The sequence below is a fragment of the Mustela erminea genome, chromosome 8, assembly GCF_009829155.1.
Source record: "Mustela erminea isolate mMusErm1 chromosome 8, mMusErm1.Pri, whole genome shotgun sequence".
Lineage (NCBI taxonomy): Eukaryota > Metazoa > Chordata > Mammalia > Carnivora > Mustelidae > Mustela > Mustela erminea.
The window spans coordinates 41,597,505-41,615,196 of record NC_045621.1 but is presented as its reverse complement, the minus strand read 5'-3'; the positions used below and the strand labels follow the sequence as shown (position 1 = coordinate 41,615,196).

At 53.8% G+C, this 17,692-nt stretch overlaps 1 protein-coding gene across 1 annotated transcript in view; it reads right to left on the bottom strand.

The window, feature by feature from the left end:
• The window catches only part of SH3BP4 (SH3 domain binding protein 4), an 82,089-nt gene extending 65,222 nt beyond the window's left edge, over positions 1–16,867 (bottom strand). Inside the window, exon 1 of the mRNA XM_032355246.1 lies at positions 16,662–16,867. The gene's annotated coding sequence lies outside the window, so the exon portion shown is untranslated. The remainder of the gene's footprint in view (positions 1–16,661) is intronic.
• Between the last annotated feature and the right edge of the window lie 825 nt (positions 16,868–17,692).

Genomic DNA, 17,692 nt, shown 5'->3' with positions numbered 1-17,692 from the left:
AGAGAAAGACAGTGAGAGAGGGAATACAAGCAAGGGAGTGGGAGAGGGAGAAGCAGGCTTCCCGCCGAGCAGGGAGCCGAATGTGGGGCTCTATCCCAGAGTCCTGGGATCATGACCTGAGCCAAAGGCAGATGCTCAACAACTGAGCCACCTAGGTGCCCCAAAAATAAGTAAGATTTTTTTTAAAAAGACAGATCACAGGGCGCCTGGGTGGCTCCATCACTAAAGCGTCTGCCCTAGGCTCTGGTCACAATCTTGGGGTCCAGGGATCAAACCCCCGTGTTAGGCTCCCAGTTCAGGGGGGAGTCTGCTTGTCCTCCTCCCGCTGCCCCTCCCCCATCTCGTGCTCTCTCTCAAATAAATAAATAAAATCTTTAAAAGGAGAGAGTGAGCGAGAGAGGGAGGTAGTTCATGTATACAGTAGCCTACTTTGTCTCAGGATGCTTCTGAGTAAATGTCTATCTGGAAACACCCTGCAGTAAAACAGACACAGTCTTTTTGATTCCCGCCTGGTACCTGCAAGACAGGTCTGAAGCAGTCACAAAAAACCCCTCCGTGCCAATAGTTTCATGTTGCAAAAAGTGACCTTGCTCCCTCAAAGCTGACAAACAAAAAACACAACTCTACCTACACACCACTTGGGAACACACAGACACAGAAACCTGAGCGGTACAGGTCAGCAGAATCCACTGCGGCCCAATAGAGTCAGCCCTAGAAGTCAAGGTCAGTCAAGGTCACAGGTGTGGTCTAGACCCTGGGAGAAGAGAGACTCATGTTACACCCTCTATGTGTCTGTAACACTTGGAATCGTTACAAAAGCACTTGTTATTCTTATAATATGGATTTAGGTATACCAAAAGCTTAGAAATATCATGTCCAGAATGATAACTGAGACACATATTCCAATGGGGGGCTGGGGAGGGGTCACTCTAACCTGGTGCTTTTCCGTCCAGGCTGGGCAATCACTTTAAGATGCTTTTAAATTTAGAGAGGCAGCGGTCCCAGCTGCAGACCAATTGACTCTCTAGAGGAGGGACCTTTGTGATAGTTTTAACCCTGACAGGTCAGAGTCTAAACCTGCTGACGTTCAGAGATATGCCAAGACCTCCATTACCGTCACAAGAAAAGTAAGGATGCTGCCTGTGCCGGGTCTCAGCACTGATGCCGGTGACCATGGAGTTCTGCCCGGGGCAACCAGAACTGAGACGCCGGGACGCTGAGGCTCTGTGTGTGTGTGTGAGACAGACAGATGCAGCGGGGAAGGAGGGATATTTAGCCTTAAGGCCTTGTGAGGAGAGGCCCACCCAGCAGGAGCCAGAAAAAGCAAGGGATCGGGGGTCCAAACACGCATCACCTCGGGGACCACGATGGAACCTTAGGAACCGGTCTGGGCATGCAGGGAAGAGCAGGCTGGAACTAAAACTACTCAAAGGCCACACAGTCAGTCCCCCAGGCAGGCCACACCATGCTGAAAATCTGGGCTTACTCCACAAACTCAGGAAGGCCTCGGAAGTCTGCAGGCCACATCATAGTTTCAGTTCTTGGGAAAAGAGCAGAGGCCCCCGCGGAACCGTGTCCATTGTGATGAAGGAATCAGTGAAGGAACGGCAGGAGTGCGAGGAGGCCAGGGTTACAGAGTCATGCAGTGTCCCCAATACAGAGAAGAGAGGGTTACAGAGTCCCACCACTCACAGCTGACGTCAGCATACACCAGGCGTGACACAGGACAGGACACAGAAACCCACCGGGACCCGTATCATGCAGTGTCCCCAATACAGAGAAGAGAGGGCTTTGAGAGTCCTGGGGTGGCGGCTGGGGCCCAGACCCTCACTGTACCCCACAGTCATCCCCAGATGAAAGCATTAAACATACACAATGAAAACCATATGCACACAAGACGGCAAAACCCACTCATGGGATAGCCCCACGCAACAAAACTTGGGTAACAACAGACGCAAACACACACACGTCGAAACGTCTCAGTGAAAACCAGGCCGAGGGAAGAGGAGAGCTGAAGGATGGGAGCCTGGCCAAGAGTCTCCGGTGGCCCCAGGAGCGGAGTCCATGAGAACCAGCCCGGCACACACTCCTGACATGCCCTAGGTGACTCCAGCAGGCGTGTCCTCCGTTACTGACCCCCAACCAAGAGAAAGCGCTCCCTAAGAGGGCCGAGAAGCAAACGCTTCAGATCAGGTGGCGACAGAACCAACGGTCCAGAAACGGGGCTTTCAGCCAGTGAACAGAATCGCTTAGGCACGGCATGGAATCCACCCGAAACCAGACGACCCACAAAGAGCGGCAGCTGAGTGTCAGAAACCCGGACCTGAAACGCCGAACACACGCTAAAGAGGATTTTTACGCTGACCAAACTGTGAAGTGACAAAACGATCTGATTATCATGTTGAAGACACGGTCAGCGGTAATCCGGAGAGAAGGACGGTCCCCGCAGTCGTGTGGGGCAACGTGAGCCCAGCTCCCGAAATCCGATAGTCCCACCGCCGGCACGTACGGCACCTACCGCAAAGCACAACCTCATCAATGAGCTGAATTTAATCGACCCACAGCCAACTTCCTGTCCTGGAGAAAATACAACTGCCGTGAGAGTATCCATGGAATACTGGAAAACAAGAGAGGCATTCCTGCAGCCTGTACGGAGCCCCAGTGCGTCGCCCATAAAGGGGACGAAAGAGGGGAAAACAGAAAAGGAAAAACATTAAGTACTTGAAAAAAACTGACTCCTGGGTTGAAGACGATATTAAAATAGGAGCTAAAGACTCCTCAGAAAAAGTAGGGTCCTGCTGGCTCTAGGCAGACATCACGTGACGATTCCTGGGGGGTGGGGGGGCAGACCATGAAAACACAATAATAACCATGGGTCCCCACCAGGGTTCTATGGATGCTGCCCCTTCCGTTTATTCCCTCTGGGTTCAAATATTCTGGAACTTTCCATCCATCATCACCTTTACCACAAAGCTAACCTGAGTTCCAGACCTTCCAGCCTGCCATTCATTCCATCTGCCATGGCCCAATTATGAAGGCCTGGGGGGACCCTCCACCAGGTCCCCCTCAGTTGGTGGAGGGAAGGGCCTGTGGGGCTCCTCCAGGGGTGGCAGAAAAAGCAGAGGTACCTTCACCTCTTTGGGCAGAAGGGCTTCTCACACTGTACAAATTCTTAGTGCAATACACAGGGGCTAACCAGAAAGGCACCACAAAATGGGAGCTATCTGAAGGCAAACTTCTTAGGTATGAAGACTTATCTCTGAACATTTACCACTCAGGGTCATGAGGATCCGTGATTCCAGATGATCTTAAACAAGAGCGTGGTACGCTTTTGACAAATGACAGCATGGATGGAAATAAGGGGGACATGGTCCCATGGCCGTTCATGACACGGGAAGGCTCACGGGCTCCCCACCCTCTCAGCACTGGGGTCCCCCCCCACCACAATCCCCATCCTCAAGCTTGACTCCTGCTGGGGGACTGGAATCATCCAGGCCACCCACGTGGCCATCACATGTCCATTCCCATCTCACCTGAGACCTCACCCTGCCTGCTTGCTCACAGCAGCCCCCCCACCACGCTCCCTGGTCTGGTTCTGGTTAGTTAGCACCTTGCTTGCCTCGGGATTTCCCTGCCCTGGGGGAGACCAGGTGCCCAGTGTGGGGCAGAGCAGGGTAGCGGTTGATAGTCTGGATCCAAACATGGCTTCTACACACACAGCTCAGGCAAGTCCGCCACCCTCCTGGTGCCTCAGTTTCCCCCTGTTCCACAAGGACGGTAAGAGTCCCTCCCCACACCAGTTTTAAGGACAAAGCCATGGGATGGCACACAGTAAATGTCAGTGACGACTTAACTCCCACTATTAGCTAGGAGTACTATTACAAGCATCCCTTCTCTGCGTTACGCAAAAACGCCCAGGAACAACCCAAAGAAGAGAGGAACTATAGAAACACAATTTGTTAGTGAAGCGGCATTCCACAGCTTCACAGTTTTTTAATATTTCTATTATCAAGTATAATGTTCGCTTAATTAAAGAGGGTGTTTACACTTTCTCGGCCAGGCAGATGTTCACACTAATTTGACACCAGGACTACTTGCTGTCTATGAAAAAGACGTCATTTCTCAAGTTTCTGAGGATCCTTATAGGTCAGAGCAATACAGAGGGGTCAAGGACGCAGACGCCCCCCCAGTGTGGGAAGCACAATGGAAAACGAGGTGCCTGTCAAACCGAGTCGACCCCACAGCGGTGCTGACCCCAGCTGCGCTTGGCGGGACACGTCCTGGGCGGAGTCATCCTCGGTGACCTTAGTCCTTCCCCGCCAGGGACCACGCATCCACACCCACAGCGGCACGTGTAGGCCCCTGCGCCCACGGTCACGTGTTTCAGTAAACAGCTCCGTCACTTAACACGCAGGCTCCAATGCTACATAAAACTAAACTTTACTCCCCACGATTCCAGATTCTCGCTGGGTCCGTGGACCCATTCACGAGCCCCTTGGGTTCGGTGTCAATGGAGGGAGCTGGGGGTGGACAGGGGGCGACCACCCCAACCCTTGCCCGCCAATTTTCACATCCAAACCACTATGATTTCTGTGCACTCCCTTCCAGGCCTGTCTGCGGGCTCCAGAGAGCTGCCTATCTGCAATTCCCAGCAGTAAAATCTGAAGGCAGAGGGCAGCTACAAACAACCTGACATATTCAAAGTCACACTCGCTCAAATTCTTCCCGTAGTGCCTAATTCACAGTCCTCCGCGAAACCATAAATCGGCATTTTGTCCTGCACGCCTCATTCACCTGTTACTCCGGGCCTCCAACACCACACTCCCCTCGGGGATCACTGCCATTCTCTCCACGTTTCTGCTTATCAAAATAACCCAGCTCCTTCCCAGAAAAATCATCAGGCTCCCAATTTAGCAAGCAGCCAATTTCTCGACAATTCCTCTAATGACAAAAAGGCAGTGTTTATGACCTCATGCTCCAGCTCTTAGATATGTTTTCACCTTGAAAAAGTCATGGTTTTACTCCAAGCACGCTGAGGACAGCTGGTGGTCCTCCCAGGGCATAAGATGGCATGGAAGGTACCCCCCCAAGGAGAACCGGGATTAGCCAGGTCAATGTGGGTTAAACACAGAAATCCGCTGGATGGCCAGCAAAGCCGCCACCTCCCAGTGACTCAGGCCCCTGTGGCCTGAGAAGCGGGCTGTTGGGAGGGGAAGGATGGCCCAGCCGGGTGGGTTTCAGAACCTGACAAGGAGAGCCAGGGATCGCCCTGACTGCGGCTCTGCGTGCCATGGCCTGGGGGCACAGGTCAGAGACAGCTGACTGTGGAGAGGTGCTCTGATCTGCTTCTCAGGGTCCCTCCAATGTTGCTTTCACTGGAAAATCTCCCCTTCTTTCTCAATACCTTTTCCTTTCTCGACTATGAAAATGCTCTCTTAATCAGACGGCTAGCTTAGTTTCTGATGTCATTTTATTAACAAAGGTAACTCTTAACACAGTGCAGAGTGTCATTCAATCAGATGATTTCGTGAGACTTTTCTAGTAAGTCGGGAGGGAGAGGCAGCCATGTGGGTCACAGGGTGGAGTCCCGGGAGCCCCCCAGATGAAGAATGTGGGGAGATGTCCAGGATGAGGGGTGGGGCCTTGGGGCACCTCCCTGGTCCCTTTCAAGCTAGGCCCTCATGTTTAATCAAGTTTTTCCAGTGCCTTAACGTTCGAAACTGAATGAAGCCCAGAAGGACTGTTCCATCCAACCACCTGACCCTTGTATCCCCCAACAGGTGCTTCCAGAAAGTTGTCACCTCGCTGGGTTTCTGGCACTAACTCAGCTACCCACTACCCCCCAAACCCTCTGCAGGTGCCTGCCCAATTCTTTCATCCCTCACTCAGTGGGGATCCTGCAGGAAGCATGTCCTGATCCCCCAGTACACCTCGGAACCCTGACCTCTCCTCCTGCGTACTGGCAGCCACTTGCCTGGACAGAGGCCTTCCCCAGTGGTTTCCCCATCCCCCGCCTGGAACAGAGCAGGCTCCATGCGATCCACCAACAGATCATCAAAAGGGCCAGGGACAGTGTCCAGTTACAAAAGGCTCAGCTCTCAGACCCAATCTAGGGGCTCCCCGCCCCCCAGAACAAACCACCACAGTGAATGAGCAGTCCTCCGGCCTTCCCGGCAGCCCCCAAAGTGCTGCCTCATGTCACCATAGGTGAGCGGTGACTCACGGACACGGTGGTGCCAAGACTGGAGGTGGCAGCCAGGGCCCTCTGCAAAGCCACGCTCAGAAGGCGGGCCAAAATACATTCCACCCATAATTTAGTTTTCCCCTCTTGCCAGAATGGAGAAGCCCTGTGACACCAGACCGCAGTTAGAAATCAAATGATGGCCTCCCTGTCCAGGAAGGGATAAAAGTACCTTCTCCTCCTAATGAACCTGGAAGTTGTAAACCAAGTCTGGGGCGCTGCCCTGCGTCCGATCCAACTACAGCAGCCCTCCTTGACAGAGTGGACCCCAGACGCCTCCCCACACAGCACCGGACACCCGGAAGGCCGTGACCTCGGGGGCATGGACAGTGACTGTCCTTCCTGAAGCTGACCGCAGGGAAATCATCAGCCCTTCACTTCGAGGAGCAAGGGGGCCCTGAGGACCTCCAGAAAGAAATACCTCCCGTGTTCTGAGACATACACCTTCCAAGAACATATCATGTTCTAAGACACACACCTTCCCCCATAGGTTGATGTTTCTGAAACTGGCGAGTAGGTAGGACACCTGGGTGGCTCAGTTGGCTAAGCATCTGCCTTCAGTGCAGATCATGACTTCAGGGTCCCAGGATCGAGTCCTGCGTTGGGCTCCCTGCTCAATGGGGAGCCTGCTTCTCCCTCTCCCTGTGTCCCTCCCCCTGCCTGTTCTATTTCTCTATGTGTCAAATAAATAAAACCTTTAAAAAAAGAAAAGAAACTGGCGTGAAAGTGTACATTTTCAAATTGAGCTGTGCTTTCTCAACCCCATCCTGAAAGCTCAAAATGAGCAGCCCGAGCATTTGGACAGTCGGGAATCAATCCCCACAAATGGGGTACCAGCATTTCTAAACCTGGTCTTAAAGTTCACCCAGTTGAACACAACAGTCACGGAAACTTTTCCCAAGATCAGTGCCTTTGGAGACTTTTCTGAGTAGTGACTACACATTCATCCAACTACTAATATAATCAGAAATTCTTTGTAGAATTGAGCACAACAGTGTTAAATAAGTGATTCCAAGAAAAAACTTCCACGTATTGAAGGACATATGTACTGAGATGTTCACTGCAGTGCTCTTTTTAATTTCCAAGTGACTGGACTGTCTATGAATAAGGATTTGTTAAACAGGGTGCCTTCTGGAACCATCCGACAGTCATTTGAGGATCTGAATCTGTGGTTTTTTTGTTTTGTTTTGTTTTAAAGACTTCATTTATTTATTTGACAGACAGAGATCACAAGTAGGCAGAGAGGCAGGCAGAGAGGGAGGAGGAAGCAGGCTCCCTGCTGAGCAGAGAGCCCGATGCAGGGGCTCGATCCCAGGACCCTGGGATCATGACCTGAGCCGAAGGCAAAGGCTTAACCCACTGAGCCACCCAGGCGCCCCAGCCGAATTTGTGTTTTGATGTGAAAATAAGTCAACCATAATTTTAGATAAAAAGCAGTTTTTAAAAAGTGTAGCATTCATTTGAAAGATCCGTATGAAAAGAATTGCTATGCACAGAACAAGTCCCCACTCTTTGATCCTGCTTTGTTTGGAAGCTTCTAGACTTCCATGTGACAACACTGGAAACTCAGACAAAAAACATCCAGTTCAGACCAGACTGGTTCTCAGAGGTGGCAAAGTTCCAGCAATGTGAACTTTTTTCTCCTTTTGCATTTTCTAAGATTTTTAAGATCAACGCATAATTACCTGGGTAATTAGGGAAAAAACTCAAGTGGAATGGCTTTTCTTTTTTTTTAAGAAAAGGAGGAAAACTACAAGAAAATATTCCCTAAACAATCTGCTTACCCAGAAAGTATCTGTATCAAACACAACGTGCTTCTCATCCCCTGCTCACGGTCAGGCCTTGGAACACCCAGACTCAGGGGCCTCCATCGACCCGCTGCTGGTCCCCGCACACTACCAGCCAGGGCACAACCTGCTGACTCTGTCCCTTGCATTTCCTCCTGCTCCCAGAAACCTGAGCAACGGGGCAAGGACTGGGAGAGCAAATCCTTCCTGAGACATTGACCGATACATCACGCAACTCGTCTGTGCCCGGATGTACTTCAGACGAGATTGGGTGCGTTCACGGTGGTATGGCCGTAGACTGTGCCTGTACATATTTCAAAGGTCAGACCGAACACCTAAAACTATCAAAGCCCTGCAGCCCTATTTAACGCAGATGGTGAAACATCGCAGAAAATCTCTACTTACTCAGTATTTAAGAAAAAATCCGCGGTGCACACAGGACTCACAAAAGAACACCCCAGGATAGGTATGGGGCCCAAAGCCCAACACGAGGGGATGAGGCGGTGAAATCCACATCTCCACGCTAACATTTCCCAGCCCCAGAAGTTAAGTATCTACAGCCACCATGTTACCGAGGAGAAAGCCGGGTCTCAAGTCCAAAAAGTCATCCAGTGTCAAAACTCGAAGGAAACAGAAGTGCAAGAATGGAACACAGACAGGTATGTGGGACTAAGAGAGCGGGAGAGAACAAGTGGGCAGAGCAGCAGGCGGAGGAGGAGAAGCTTACCACCCCCCACCCCCCAACCCCTGCACAACTACTGTCTGAGCAGGGAGCCCGATGGCAGGGCTGGATCCCAGGACCCTGAGATCATGACCTGAGCCAAAGGCAGATGCTTAACCCACTGAGCCACTCAGACATCCCTAGCCACTTAATTCCTAATAAGGATTTTCCTTGAAGCACATATGACTTCTGGTTGTGCGAATCCGACTATTCCCTCACAGATTAATTGAAAAGAAAGAGCCATCTACAGGAGACTCCGGCACAGGGCCTGACTCCGAGGAAAAGCCTTTTACCCATTTGGGTAAAACCACAGAAAAATCCCTATGTGAAGAGGCGGATAGGAGTATCTCAAGTGTGTGTGTGCACGCATGTCCTCAAATAGTAACTATGATTCTGAGAGATTAGCACCTAAATGTCAAATTACCTGAAACTGAATTTCTCAAGCTCTTAAAATGTTTATAAACAGAAGACAAAGTGAAGGAACCCATGAAGCTCCTGTCCAGAGGAAAAGAACACCTGGGCCCCCCCAACCCTTCCCCGGGACTGGCTGGGCCCCATCAGCTGCAGCCAGGGTTACAGAGCACAGAAGGTTCCCTGGGCATCTCTCTCTTCCCCACGCTCTTCCCCACATGAACAGCCCCGAAATCACAGGTGGTTCTAACAAAATACAAGCCAAGTACGTACCCTACGTAAACCCCAAGAACTCATTTCTGATGTGCGCCACCCGGAGTCTGCACCCTCTCCAAGGGCCTGAAAGGTGAGTGAAATGGGAAACCTGGGTTTCCCGGTCCAGCACTACAAATGGAAGACATCCATCCAACAGCTGCCGACCAGCACAGAGCCAGGACCCTGAGGGACAGGGCTCTCCTCTTGTGAACATCTTCAACACTGATTTCTGAGACCACAAAGGGAAAAAAAAAATCCCAACTTCTAAGAGGGGTAATGGGATAGGGGTCATGGGGAGGATCGGGGAATCAGACCAGGGCCCATGGATGACTGGGTTTACCTACACCCACCGTCCTCACCACCGTTGACTGAGCGATTCTGGTCTTCGGTCATGGGCCCAGCACTTCTCGTGAATTATTTATATGGATTATATCGGCTCCAGTAATTATTTCCAGTGAAATTCCAACCCAGTGCTTTTATTTCCCATTCACACAAAGGACACATGCAAATATTTGACTCCCCTTCTCAAAGCAACAATTCTCAGGGTAATAAAAAAAAAAATACTGGAATGCATCTGCACTTTTTTTTTTTAGGATATCCCACTTACTTCTTTGTATCTAAAACCTATTAAAAATTCAAATCCTTCAAAGCGGGCAGTGGAGTAAAATGGGTAAACAGAGGCGGGGTGAGGCTCTCTGAATAAAACGTTAAATGTCAGAGTGAGGGGGTACCACTTGACAGAATTTATGAGTAAGCTGATTACTATTCACAGGCCAGAATTTTTAAAAGCCAGAAATTACTTCTGTCACATATTGTGCACTTCGAACTGCTAAGACGTCTAAGAAGAGAGTATTAATGGAGCTTCCGAATGGTTATAGGGTAAGTCGCCCCCTGCAGTGTTCACCTTGGTCAGCTCATCTCCACCTGTCAAGTCCCACATTCGTGGGACGTGCTGTCTGGCACTGCGGATGTGGCCGTCAGTAAAATGTCACTGGTGACCAGTGGTGCCCAGCCTAGAAGGACAATGTTCATGCGGGAAGCAGCAGTCAGCTCCCGACCTTGGGAGTCAAGGAAAGGTTTCTTGAAGGAGCCTGAATTAGGTCTTAAGCGCCAAGGACTCTCCTCACCATAACAGCCTGAAAAGGCATCTGGGAAGTCTTTGAACCTCTTCTTCCTGAAGACAACCACCCACGTCCGTCTCCTTCCCTCGCAGGGCGTGAGGTCACTCACTGCCCTGCACTGCTGTAGGCTGGCCCCCCGGCATCCCAGGCCCTCTGTGCAACCCAACCCTGGGTTCTTCCTGTCTCAACACCATCAAATGACAGTCCTAATTCTTTTATGTGAACATTTTCCCATGTTCTCTATTTTTCCTAGTATCTTCCAACTACCATAACTGCACAGTTCTAACAAGCCAAACCCAGTGGCTCCCTGTCCCCTCGTTGCTGCTTCTCTGATCAACCCCACAACTGTCCTGTTTGCGCTGGGCTCCCAACGCCCTTCCTCTACCCCCCCCCCCGCCATGTGCAGCCCGGCTGCAGGGACACCCCCTGCCTGTTCTCCCTCCTCCAGCTGCTTCTCTGCCCCCTCTCTTTGGCCTTCATGCCCCATCTTCATGAGGTGAGCTGGAAGCATGCTTCCAGACCCCCCGCCTCATGTTCAAGTCTCCAGGGAGCTCTTCCACACTCGCGGGCTCAACCCCAAGGAAATGACGCCTGAGCTGGCCCTTTCAAAGGGTTCTCGGTCAGTGAGGCAGACCCCGCAGGTGAACAACCCCAGGGACCCCTCCTTCAATTCTGCACCCCAGGGGCCTGGCTTCCCTCTTGCTAGTGTCAGACCTGCTAACAGGACTGGCTCAGACGTTTAAGGACACTCCCCCCTTCCCACGTGGATTGCTGCCTCCCAAGGAGCTCTCATATTTTACAACAATTTTACTGCTAATTGTGGCAGAGAAAAAATAATCCGAATTATGTATGCAACCAAGTGCAGACTGACAAAACCCTTAACCAGGGAGCTTCTCCTGTCTTCACTTGGGTGGTCCCAGGAAGCTCCTCTAGACTCTGGTTCTCTGCTTTAACATCAGAGATCAGCTCATCAAACCAACCAAGTAGCAGTCTCTCCAAGGACAGAGCTCCTGGGTTCATCCTGACCCCCTTTTTCCATGAAGACCCTTTCTGTTCTAGACCAGCTAGAGCGACCAAGGAGGAACAAGTACGTGGATCACGAGCCATGCAGAGAAAGGGTCAATGGAGTAACATCTCCAGTTGGCAACTGGAAAGATCTGGGCCTCTGCCTGCCTCACCTGGCCCTGAAAACCTTCCCTAGCTCCACAAGGGGAAAGTGGCAACTCCCTCCTGACCTCCGACACAGAGTCTGCCCTGTGTCCCAAACCACACCTCTGGTTTCCTTTCAATAGACACCCTCCCTCAGCGTAGAGCAACCTGGATACATAGGAGAATGGGGATTCTGATGGGAGGTTTGGGGAACTGTCCAGGTCTAGGCCCCGCCCTCCGAGATCTGCTTTCCCCTGGGGATGATCAGGCACGCAAAGATGGATTTAAAAAAAGACAAAAACAAAAACAAAAACAAAAGCCACCTCCCAGGTGATTTCAACATACAGTATGCTTTGAAGCTGGCCAAAGCTCGCCACCCAATGACATCCGAATCTTCTCCCTGCCCAGCTGCTGGGCAGACTCGGTCCCTGCAGAAGCCAGGCAACCATGTGGCCCCCTTTGTTTGTTAAGGAGGGCTGGCTGGTGGGCTCAGGGCAATGAAGGGCGAGCTGCAGCTGGCTCTCACTGGCTCACATGGGTGGTTCAACCCGGTAGCTGCCCAGGGGCCAGAGTGGTGCTGTTTAGACCACACCACTGAAGCCAGCAGGTGCAACGGTCACGGCTCTTTGTTCCCCTCCTCCGAGCTGGTTTATCAACAGACCACATGCACAAGGGCCTTCGACACTGGGAAGCCAGGGAAGGACACCTGTATTCCCTTCAGGCCCCGAGAGACTAGAGCAAGCTTCCCGGTTCCTAAAAATGGGGCAGGGTTTCCCTGAGTCCCACAGCCTGGGGGAAGGGGAAGGAGAGAGGAGAAGATGAATCACAGGAATCTGGAACCACAAAAATCCTTCCACAGGAAGTATTCTTTTCAATTTGTTCAGAAGCATTGGGCTAACAGGAACCAGCCGAGTTTCTCCAGAGACTGAGCTTTTAATGAGCAGATAAGAATAATCTCCTGAGTGTGTCATTTATTTCATTGCGAAGTGGAAGGTGGAATCCTTATCTTACACCTACTAGAGAGACTGCCCGTAATCTTTATCTTATTCTCCTGACCTCGGTCTGCCCGTTATACCCTCGCTTCAGGGCACAAGGACAGACTTCACGGGGGCTCCCGTCCGTGTTACCCTCAACGGCAACACCTCAGTCTTCCAATGGAACCAACCTGGACCCTGCGGAAGACAGGGAGAGGGCGCAGATCCCCGGGAATAAAGGTGGAACTGGCTGCCTTCCGCTCAGGCTGCAAACATTTTGCAGGCTTTAAGAATTTCATCACCTTCAGAGTGCAAGTTCTGTAACTGTGTAAGGAGGCTTCACGCACCTGTCTTCGTGCACGAGCGCTTTTGATGTCAGCACCTTGGGAGATGTGAATAAGAGCGCTGGGCTTGGGCAGACGCAGGTTCGATTCCCGGCTCCAGCACTCTGGGACCCTTGTGCGGGGACTGCGTAAATCCTCACAGCTTCTCTGTAGGAGGGAACCCTTCATGATTTTGGTGAGGATCTTAACGTGTGCTGGCCAGGCCCGGTGCTTCGTAAGCCCTCAGCAAATGATACCTCTTTCTAGCCCTAAAATATCCCAAATCTCAAATTAGGTGAACTCCTTCCTGAGATCCTACTGGCTTACTGATGGTCGAGTCTGAGCAGGCGCTAGTCCACTTTGGGGCGGTGGGCGGGAACTGATGCACTCTGTGGGATCCACCCTTCCCCTCTCGAAACACACCGCTCATCCCTAGATTTCTAAAATACCTTCCAAGAGCCCTGGCCTTCAGAAGGCTGAGTATTGACATCCTTTCCCTTAAGACACTGGGCCAGATGGCATCAGGTGCTGTTATGTAACTCGCGGATGCCCCCGGGGGCCCACTGAAAAGCAGGCTCAGGCTTCCTGAGAGATCCTCAGTAAGTAGCAGGATTGTTCCCTGGGTGTTTGGGGACTCGGTGAATTATTCTTCTGTCACTCCTCCAGAGGGTGATAGTGTGCCAATCCCTGAGAAGGTGGGCAGCCCAGCTCAGGCCCCCACACAGGACGGCACCAGGCTCCCCTCCTGGCCAGGAGCAAAGCCGGCCAGAGCACTCTGAGTGAAGTCTCCATAGCTGTTCGGTGACCCTTGCCGGTTCCGGCTTGTCAGGCAGTGACCTCAGGACAAAGAAGTCCGAGTGCCCAGCTCCAGGGCCTTCAGAAATATCCCAGGGGCCTGGCTGGAATTCTCAGAAGAGAAATCACACCGCCATCCAGTACAGGTGCGGGATTTGAAAATAACAAAGCTAAGGAAAACCCACGTGGCTGGCCCAGGGCCCACTTGCTAAAACAGCAGCTGCTAATCAGTCAAAACAAGCTTGATACCCGAAACAGGGAGCCAGAGAGGTCTGCCCAGAGTCAGGGAGGACAGCAAGGGTCAAACTCCGTGGCTCTTAACCTTGCTCGGGCCAAGGGCTCCACTGAGAATCGGAGGGAAGCCAAGTGGCCTCCTCCCACAAGCAACCGGCTGGGATCGGAAGATTTAAATGCGGGAGGGGCCTCAAGACCCAAGGGCATAAACCCCCATTCGCATTAGCATACCTTATCAACAGATGAGAAACCATTAGAATAAGAAAAAGTCTGTTCCAGCAGCCACAGGAAAGCACTTCCAGGCTGCTGGGTAACCAGAAATCAAGTTAGCAAACAACAGCAAAGGAGAAAATCCAGGAAGACTCCCTCTTCCTCCCTCCACCGAGAAAATTAAGAGCATAATACTAATTGGCAGACAGCCCAGTTAAGGACACTTAGCAGCAACTTGTCCAGCCCCCTTTCTGGGTCCTTCTGGAAATCCCCCTGTGTCTGGACTGGGATCAGCCACCAGACCTCGGGCAGATCAAAGTGCCGGTGGGATCAAACAATAAAAAAATGAAAACTATCAAATGACAGAATGAAGCCCCGCAGACCAGCTACAGAGGCTCTTCCAGCAAGGCTCGGTTTCACCGCCCTGGGAACAAAAGGCAACCTGTGTGTGCCTCTCCCCACTGGGGCTCTGCATACCTGAAATTAACAAATGGTGTGAGTCGCTATCCATTGTGGGAAAGGACCACGGAGTGTGGTGCCTGAGTCCTGGAACAACAGGAAAAAATTAAAGCTCACAGAAGCTTCTCAGGCACCACAGATCTGAGCGGCTCATTGTTCATTTAGTAAACAAGGGAGCCATAAGACAAATCCCTAGGAAGCCAGGTTTGTTCACTTTCCGAGTCCTCCCAGAACTAACTGTTCCCTCCCAGATCAGCATGGCCTTGGCATTCCACAGATGGACAAGCATCGGGCCTGGGCAACGGGGGACCTGCCCCTTACCCTCTCCAAGTCCACCCATATGCACAAAGCAAGGAAGGAGGAGGCGGACTGGGGAGTGCGTCTCCTTCTAATCAAACCCCCGCCGCCTGCCACCCTCATTGGACAGAATGCAAAGAGCCCAGAACCAGGAACGTTCTCCAGGCTTCACCGGACATTCCTGGAATCTGTTTCCTGGTCAGGAGGGCCAGGTGGAAGGTACGCTGTTTCACTGGATGATGACAGCAACGTGAACAGCAAAATGCTCCCTAGCCCCTTAAAGTACAGTCGCTGTCCATCCATGGATGTCAAAACGCTTCACAAACCACCCATTAATTTTTATGGTGGCCTGAGAAGCAGATTGAGAATCATTACCTTCATTTTTACAAGGCAAGGAACCCAAACCACAGGGCAAGGCGGAGAACAACCAGGCCAATGCAGTCTCACCCAGCGTTCTAGGCTGATGCTCCCTTCTCTCTCCACCTCTGGCCCACAAAAGGGGAGCCAGCTCAGAAGGGAGGCAGGCCACTAAAGATAAACTTAGGTGTTCAGAGACCACTACCCTTGAAAGGTTGCAGAGAGGAGAGCTGTGTAAAGGGATTATTTTGATTTAGGCAAGAGAAGCCCCAATTGCAACTTACTCATTAAATCCGCAAGCCTGTGACCCCAAGAATGTAAATATTAAAGGCGGGTAGGAACAGTGGGGTCACGGATGTCTTCTGTCTTACTGTTTATGTTTCTTTTTGTTACCACGTTTTCTCCCCAAAGCATATACTGCTTCTGTGATCAAAACAAAAGTTATACGAACTTATTACTGATAAAGGACACACTACAAATCTGCTGCACTAACTCGCCAAGAATGAGCACGAATAAAATCCAGCCCGGCGTCCCCTCTCGAAATCTCACTGCTGGGGAGGATCCGCAAGCCGGTCAGCACGCAGAGGGCCCGCGGCTCTCGCGCCGCCCAGCACCCCGGAGAAGGGCCAGCGTCGGCCTGGTCCCCCAGCTGCAGGAGCGGCCGCGGGCCAGGAGCCGCCCGCACTCTCGGGCACCACCAATCCGCAGCGCGGAGCAGGCTTCCCGGGAAACATCACTTAGAGAACAACGTGCCTCTCCTCCAACCGTCCCCACCCGCCGGCAGCCCGCGCTGTCAGCTCGCGACTGCTCACTCCCCGGACGGCTCAGCCACAACCCGGGATTTGTATTTCCATCCTAGAACCAGGCATCTCCGAAGTTGAAATATGCATTGTCACTAACAAGTTTAACCCGGGACCGCACGCCCCCCTCTCCTCCCCAGAACCGCGCGAGAGGGCGCCCCGGGGACGCGTGCGGTCGCCGCGCCGGGCCACCCCGCAGGGCCTGCCCAGGAGGCGCCAGGGCCGGGGGAGGGAGCTCCGCGGGCGCACGCGGGGGCTCCGACAGCGGCTCGGCGCCGGGAACCCCGGCCCGCCCGTCTGCGCCCGGGTAACCCAGGCTCCCGGGCGGCAGCAAGGGGAGAGAGGCTTCCCGAAGCCGCCCGGCGCCAGCCGTGCCGGAGCACCCGGACCCCGAACTCAGGCGGCGGGGAACGATCGGCGCCCACGAGGGGTGAGAGCCCGCCGAGCCCCGGCAGGCTCTGTGGGAGCGAGGCCGGGCACTGGGCGGGAGCTGCCCGCAGGGGACCGCCGGACCGCCGCCTGCCTACCTGGCTCGCATTGCGTCCCCGCCGGCTCCTGCGGCTCTCCTCACGGTCTGGGAGCTCAGCCCGACCGGGGGCGCGCACGGCTCCGCGGGAATCTCCGCGCGAATATCCGCGCGGCGGCGGCGAGCGGCCCGGACCGCCGAGAGTGCCCCGAGCGCTCGGCCCGCGCCTCAGCGGGCGGAGGGTGGTCCCCGCGCCGGGGCGGGGCTGCGGGGGCGGGGGCGCGGCGCGCGAGGCGGGGCGGGCGAGAGCGGGGGACGGGGGGGGGGCAGGTGGGAGGGCAGGGGTGGTCTCCGCGGGGGGTGGAGCCTGGGGGCAGGGCGGAGCCTGAGCCGAGGTCCCTAGCGAGACAGGGGACAGGGAGAAAGGGAGACGAGGAGGGGGACAAGCGCAGGCCTCCCGAGGCCGATTGGGCGGAGGCGGGGCAAACGCGGAGGGGGCGTGGCCGATCTGGGGCGGCCCAGAGGCAGGGGCGGGGTGTGGATGAGTTGGGGGGGTCTGGGGGGTTTGGTGGGGTGGGGGGAGGCCGAGGCTGAAGGGGGTGGAGTTTAGCGAAGGAGGAGGCTAGGCTGGGGCGGGGTGGGAATAATTAGGGGCAGTGCTAAGGCGGGACGGGGCTTAGCTGAGGCCGCCGAAAGGCCGAGAGGGGGAAAATGTGGATAATTAGGGGGCGGGCCGAGCCCTTGTTGCCCGGAGGCCGGGGGCGGGGGCGAGCGCGAAGGGGGCGGAGTCGGGCCGGGGCCACCCGGAGGCCGGGGCGGAGTGTGGTTTGCCGGGGCGGGCGAGGGCGCCGGGGCGAGGCGGAGGCGGGGCCGCGGGGAGCCGGCCCGGGAACGAGCTCGCTGGCAGGGGATGGCGCCGCGTCTCCCGGAGCCCCAGCTGGGACCCCGCTTCGGTGCCTCCTAGTCTTCCTCCTCCGGGCGCCAGCCGTCTAATGGGGTCTACGGCTGGGGGGCGCCCCCCCCGGGGTCGTGGGCCCTGGAACCGAGCAGATCTAGATAAGGCAGCTTCATCGTTACCTTTTGGTCGCGCTC